At 35.2% G+C, this 7,500-nt stretch overlaps 1 protein-coding gene across 1 annotated transcript in view; it reads right to left on the bottom strand.

Annotated features, from left to right (window-relative positions):
* Nucleotides 1-5,516: 5,516 nt before the first annotated feature.
* LOC106872134 (protein Gawky) overlaps nucleotides 5,517-7,500 on the bottom strand; it is a 116,742-nt gene continuing 114,758 nt past the window's right edge. Inside the window, exon 13 of the transcript XR_008263464.1 lies at nucleotides 5,517-5,655. The gene's annotated coding sequence lies outside the window, so the exon portion shown is untranslated. The remainder of the gene's footprint in view (nucleotides 5,656-7,500) is intronic.

The following is a 7,500-nucleotide window of genomic DNA, read 5'->3' as shown; positions in this document are numbered from 1 at the left end:
TTTCAGTCATTTGACTGCGGTCAACAAATCGAACCCAGAACTTATTCTTTGTAAGCTTAGTATTTATTCTATCGGTCTCTTTTACCGAACCGCTATGTTACGGGAACGTCAACACACCAAAATCGGTTGTCAAAGCGATAGTGAGGGGGATAAACACAGACACACAAACACATACATACATACATACATATATATATATATATATATATTTATATATAAAATTTGAAGTTAAGCAACAAAAATTCAATAGGTTATAGCAGTACGTATATGTACAAGCTCCATTTATTCATGTAGTGAGAACACACCTCCAGCTATGGTGACAACAACAACAACAACAACAATAATGAGAGAAAAGAAATCCAAATTTATGCTACTATCATTTTGATAACGAACATTTTTTTATTCTATAGCACATATATAGATATTTAATATAAACAATATGTGTAACATATGCAATAGAATAAAGCATAATAAAATAAAATTATTATTGTTCATTCACTTCTGTGGGCATCATTATTTGAAACACAATTGACTTCAGAAATAGACACGCGATGCAAGATGAATTTTTAGTTGTTGACTCCATTCAAATAGACAAAATGTATGCAATCCTTCATGAGCGATCTTCCATGAAATGTCAAAAAGGATATATTTTAACTGATCAAGGAAAAATAAATAAAAAACAAAATTCAGTTAGAACTTTTCAAAGTTCATTTATTATTATGGCCAGGTTCCAGCAACAAAGTCCACCTGCCACATTTTTCGGTCCATCATCACTACCTCAAGGTTCTGGATACAGTTCAGACCAGTATCTGCAATCAAGTTATCAATGTAAGAGTGACAACGTTTTCCTCTTTTTACATCACCACCAAATGAGTTCAACATGACCAAATGAGTTCAGCCCTTGTCATAATTTCTTTGTCAGTGTCCATGTTTCACTGTCGTATAATAGCACTGATTCGGCAGTTGCAATGAACTGCTTGATTTTGATTTGCCTGGGCAAGTTGGAGTTCCAGACCATAAACATTCACATCATCAAAATCTTGAAGCTATGAGATAATACATGATTAATTCAAAACAATGTGAATAAACAAGCTCTACATGTGATAGAGCAATGTGAATGCTAAAGGGTTAATGCTATTGCAATTGTATATACCAGGCTGAGCAGCTTTTTGCAATACAAAGGAATGTTTTATTCACTGTTTCCTATATATTGGAGGTGACAAATTTCCACTACATGTCATTGGCAAGGACTAATAAGACTGAAATGTACCTGGCGTTCTCATTATTGGCTGGTGGGACAACTTTTCATTTCTCTCTGATTTATTGAGTTTTTAAACACACAACATCCATAAGAGATAAGTTATCTTGGATGAATACTGCAGTAAATTGCCTATCAACAATGTATATACTTTAAGGATGATCCATACATGGCTATTTTTAATTCAATACTGCTTCATTTGAAAATACCATATGTATGTGTGTATCTACACATACATGGTAAGATGTAACACCATCAAATTTTAACATCAAACAGCTCAGTTATTACAAGCAAATACATTCACTCAGTTGGGATAGTAGCATCACATAGCTTTGCTTGGTTTGAGGCAATAGTAGAAGACATTTGTAGGACTTAAGCTGAAACCACATGGTAAGTGAGCAAGCTTCTTAACTGCATAGCCATGGTTGTGCTTATAAGTATTTTTAATGTTTTAGCTTCAAGTCAGTACTGATCAAGGAGCCTAGAAGCAAAGGCATTACATCGATGATTGTCCCAATGTGTCTCCCATTTTTAAGATAGGGTTTAACTTGTGGGAGATATGACTACTACTTCCTACAGACTGAGTAGATAGTAGACAGTGATGAGACAAAATTCCAAGTTTTGGAGGTCTGCTTGTGAAAATGTGAGCGTGTGTGTGTGCGTGCGCACGCACATGTGTATGTGTGTAATATGTCATAAAAATAACTCTTCCTAATCTCTGAAAAAAAAAATTGCTTATTTGAAGCACTTCTCCATTAAATTCTTCAGCCACAATGTATTCCTTGACTTTTCTATTACCATTATAACGTTAAAAGAATTTCTACCTGAAATCTTGTTCAGATATCTTCAATATAACATAACTCTACCAATTTTTCTTATTCTGTGTGATGATACCGAAAATATCAACAAATCCTTCATTCATGAATTGGTGGATCTACAACTCCCAACACTAACTCTAATAACACACAGAAGAAAAACGTCTATGACATCATCCAATCTTCAGGAGGAAATTGTCAAATCTCCTTTCAATTACACCTTTATTGTTTAAAAAAAAATACTTTAGGTAATATAGTCTGAGATTCAATGTTTTAATAAAAGATGGAATGCCTTCATTCCTAGATCAGCCATGGATAAACAGCAGCCTGTAGGACTTTCTGAATGGTACACCTAAATGAAAAATTACCTTGAATTTCTTTTCAGAAGTGTGGCTCACCTGATGATAAGCCATGTCTCATGCAGCCTACTTCTCAAAAATGATTACCTGTGTCTGTCCTAGGTCTTCATAATCATGGCTGACCCAGGTTAAAGCAGCAGCACTACAGAAAACATATATTCTTCAGTTTTCTAAGCTATAAAGCAAAGTTTTTTCTCACTATGAAGGGCTTATACACCTAACATTTTGCAACACACTTGTTCACCAAATTCCTCTGGTATTAAAACAATTATTATTCCAAGGTCACATCAAATCTTTCCCCTTCTTATACAACCATGAGGTTTTTGTGCTATTTCTCAAAACATTCAAACAACAAAGGGAATTTAGTAATAAATGAACTATCAGGCAACTCAAGATTTTGATTATTCTTTGAGGTGGTACCAAAAAATTCCCAAACTAGTTCTGTAGCATGCCAATAGAAAGCAGCACACAGTTGTGCGCACAGTAAGAGCTAGCAGTAACCTTCATAAGGCACTGTGCTGACATCACTGTTTACTTCACAAGTTGTGAAATTTGTGTTTTTGTGATCAGGTGTATGCTGTAGTCTGTGATTTTGTCATGGACAGGAACAAAGAACCAATGTGAAATTTTGTTAAAACTTGGGAAGTCTGCTACAGAAGCATTGAGCATGCTTTGGCAAGTTTACGGTGACAAGGTAATAAGCTGTACTCAATGTTTTGAGTGATATAGATGTTTCAAAAGCAGAAGAATGTCCCTGGAAGATGATGAGCAATCTGGAAGACCTGCTGTGAGCATCACTCCTGGAATTATGGTATTGCACATTGAGAATTCACCCCTCAGGGCCAGACCATCAATTGAGAGTTCTACTGCAATGTTTTGAAGCACTTGAGGGAGGACATTCTGTGAAAGTGACCAGATCTGTGGAGTGAGAAGAATTGGATTCTTCAACAAGCTTTCTTCTCTTGTTTCTTGCCAAAAACAACACGGTATCGCTTCTGCCCTATTTGTCAGATTTAGGACCCAAGATGAAAATGCAGCTCAATGGTTGCCATTTTAACACTGTTGTTGAGATCCAGAGCAAATTGCAGAAGGTCCTCGACACGCTTATGGAAAACAACTTTCAGGCCAGATTCCAAAAGTTGAAGACTAAGCTACATGCATACATATCATCATTAATGTCCATTTCCCATGCTGGCATGGGTATGACAGGCTGCCAGTTTCTTTTTACCAAATTTGTTTATGAAGTATTGGTTGGTTCAAGGATATAACAGAAGACACTTGCCTAAAGTGCCACACTGTAGGACTGAATCTGGAGCCACGTGGTTGTAAAGCGAGCTTCTTAACTGCACAGCCATGCCAACAACTATTAGTGAAATATTTACCAACTTTTCTTTCCACAATAGTGGTAAATTCTTTGGAAATGTCAACACTATTTTTAATTTTTGAATTTTCAGGCATAAAGGCCCCTATTTCATTTACAGAGCTCTTACCAATAACTTCCTCTCCCTAACCATTTGACTGTTTTATTTGCCTTATTGTTTGATATTACAATAGCTTCTGTTCTTCTGAACAGTTATTTTCCCTTCAGACAAATATGTAACATGTATTTTGACATTACATCTGCTTTTTACTATTTCCTTATACAATCTGTATCGTTTAGGGTAAATAACTTGTGTGCTGAGAGTGGTACTGTATTCTGTCTCTGAATCCTGGAGCTGATGCATCATTAGATGGCGAGGCAGCTCTGTAGATGTTTCAGCCTCTTCTACAAAATACAAGCAGCTTTTCTAAATTGTTAAATATGGAATACCTATCCAGGGCATTTGTCTGATAAGTATATACACATGTTCAAACTCAGGTCAGCCATAGAAAAGCTGTTATGGCCATCCTGAGATTTTTTTTTATACATCAGGGAATCTATTATCCAATGTTTTCTTTCTTTTCTAAGATAGTAGAATGTTTTGAAACAGATTTGGCAGTTATTTCTAACAAGTCAAATAGCTGCATAGAGGCTTGTGTAATAAATGTGATACTGAATAGCAGAGACACAGGAGTTGAGTTTGGAAAATCTGCAGAGAGTGATTTCAATATGATCCAGTAAGTGTTTGTCCATTAGTGGCTATATTTCTGATGAATATATCAAGTTTCAATTACCTTTTAATATAGTCAAGATTTTGGAGGGGTTTGGTAAAATATTTGTAACTTTATGTATTGATATTTGAAATAATATAATCAGTTGTCAGAATACAATTTAGATTTGAACACAAAGATTTTAGTCTGGACAATTTTAAGTACAGCAGTATTGAAAAGTTAACCCTTTTAAAACTATCTCAAGAGTTAACTTAAATAGCATGTGATACACAAATGAGCAACTATTAAAAGCATGACACAGAATATGTTGCAAAGACGATTGTGCACACTTGTGACATTAACAACACCTGTTGAGTAAGAAGCATTTTGTAAAAAGAAAATGTACATAAACTTTCAAATGCTATTTGCATGTGTATCTCATATTTACCTAAACACTATTATTAATTTTGTCAAAATTAATTCTTATGACACCAAGGGTAACATCTACTGATGTGATTAATTCTAGGTTCTGCAGCGTCAAGCAGATGGGAGATAAATTTACTCTTAAAAGATGATTCCAGTATCTTATAGATCATTTCTCCCAGAAGTCCTGATACCTACCTGTTCTCAACAACTATGTGAATAACGCATGTAAAATTTTCTTTACGAGCAGATTTGAATTTGTGATCAACCCTTTTGTTACCATATTTCTGTTGAGATGCTCTCTTTCTTTCAATTAATCTTAAATATAACAAAGAATTTAGTAAAATAACTTAGTTATCATTAAGCTAGTGTTAGGAACATAAACTCTTTCACCAAACCTTAGTCACAATTCAATTCAGAACTTTTGAAAACAAGGCATTAGTACTAGAGCCAGAGGTGGGGTGATATCAAAAGAGTTAATGGGTACCCACTTGTTCACTACTTGAAGGGGGTCAAACTGTTTGTGACAATGATAAAAACTGCATCAAGGTAGCATGTTAAAAAGAAAATAAAGTAAACAGGACTTTAAAAAAAATCGATACATAGAAAGTTCATTTTTATTATTATTAAATACTACTCCTTACATTTGTTCCTAGAGCCTCCTGCAGCAAAGAGAGTTATCCTTGTGTCTCTCCTAGGTTACAAATTCTGTTCATATCCATCTGGCTTTCTGTGAAACACAATTCAATATTAGATATTGTAGTAAATGTCTATGATAGGGTGTGTGTGTGTGTGTGAGAGAGAGAGAGACTTGTTACAAAAGCATATTTTATTTATTTATCTCCAATACATTTACATTTATGCACATATGGAATTTGGCAATATATATTATTTTAGCATTATGTAAAATCTAAAACACAATAAAACTCAAATGTGAGCTAAAACAACAAACAAAATCAAATGATATTGGATATGAATACATAAAAAGGAAATATGCTTATACAATAAGGCAATGTGTGTGTGTGTTTGTACTTCCTCTATGACATTGTGTAACAGTTGTAAATTGGTGTCAGTGTCATATAAATGATGTCATTTGTTATCACGCTTCCATATCCAGTCTAGGGGGAAATGTTACCTTACCTGGAAATAAGGGAGAAATGGTAAAAAGAAGGGCATCTAGCCAAAGAAAACCTGCCTCTGCAAATTCCCTTCCATCTGGCCCATCAAAGTATACTAAAGTGGATGCTGAATGGTGAGGATGATGATGATGATGATGATTAACGTCTGCTTTCCATGCTAGCATGGGTTGGACGATTTGACTGAAGACTGGTGAAACCGGATGGCAATATCAGGCTCCAAAATGGTGTATTTTATGTGCCACCCGCACAAGAGCTAGTCCAGGGGCACTAGCAACGATCTCACACGAAAATCCTTACACATGTCACGGGCACAAGTGCCAGAAAGGCGACGCTGGGCACAGGTGCTATCCCGATGATGATGACAGTAATTAAAAGCAAAAGCGTAATGTAAAAGATAACAGTATTTTATCTATAAAATAATCCCCAAATAGGTAAACCAAGAAGAAATACTAATGGATACAAAACGGTAATTATTGGAACCAGACTGAGATGGTAACTGCTATCAATCAGCATCAACCATCATCTTGAAAGAATCCAGCCAATGGTTGAGAGAGCCAGCTGTTGGATATGGCGAAGAAGGAATGATGAAACTTGGTAGAAGTGATGTACAGATGTGAGGCAAGAACCTGCTGCCTATGTGGCAAATCAGATCTGTATGACTCCACGATTTGAATGGTGGTGATGATCCTGAAATGGAATGGTGTCTGATAGGCACAGGTTTTTATTGACTGCACTTGCACAAGTCTCCCGTTAAATTTGAAATGTGCTAAGAGAGAGAGCTTCAACATTAATTGTTGTATGAAAAAATAGCAAATGCACAGGTAGGGATATGATGTAATTGGATACTGAAGTCCCATTGTATAGCAAGGAAGTAAAGAGATAGAAAGATTTTCAACATATTCCCCTCAGATTCACACACTTATTGCAGCAGTTCTTCAGTTTTTCTAAGCCCTGTAAAAGAACTGATGCTTGGGCCTCCAGCCAGGCATATTGCGATACCCTTAAAGTCAGCAAGTTTTCAGCACCCCCTCGTAAATAACAGATCAAGATGAATGGGGGTATACTGTACAGCAGACACATCCAAACCATATGTTGATGGCAAAGATAATCAAGTGGTAATACAACTAGTCAAATAAAGCAATATATCTTTCTTTCCACTAATACTGCATTAACAATTAGGAGTTTTATTATAACTGAAGGGGGGGGGGAAAGAAACATTTATGCACAAAAATATTTAAGCAATGAAAAACAAACAATTTTAGGGAGATAAAAAGCCTTTATTTTCTTTTAGTCTGAAGCACACTACAGCACAATATACAATTTCAGCATTTCTCTATTCAATGAACCAATAAAAAGAAAAAGAACAAAAATGTAGTAAAAATAATAATTACAATAATAGTAATGACAATAATAATAATAATTTTTATGCATGTTCT

Source organism: Octopus bimaculoides, chromosome 2 (genome assembly GCF_001194135.2).
Source record: "Octopus bimaculoides isolate UCB-OBI-ISO-001 chromosome 2, ASM119413v2, whole genome shotgun sequence".
In the NCBI taxonomy this organism is placed as follows: domain Eukaryota; kingdom Metazoa; phylum Mollusca; class Cephalopoda; order Octopoda; family Octopodidae; genus Octopus; species Octopus bimaculoides.
Note: the sequence above shows the minus strand (reverse complement) of the source record. Positions and strands in the feature narration are given on the sequence as shown.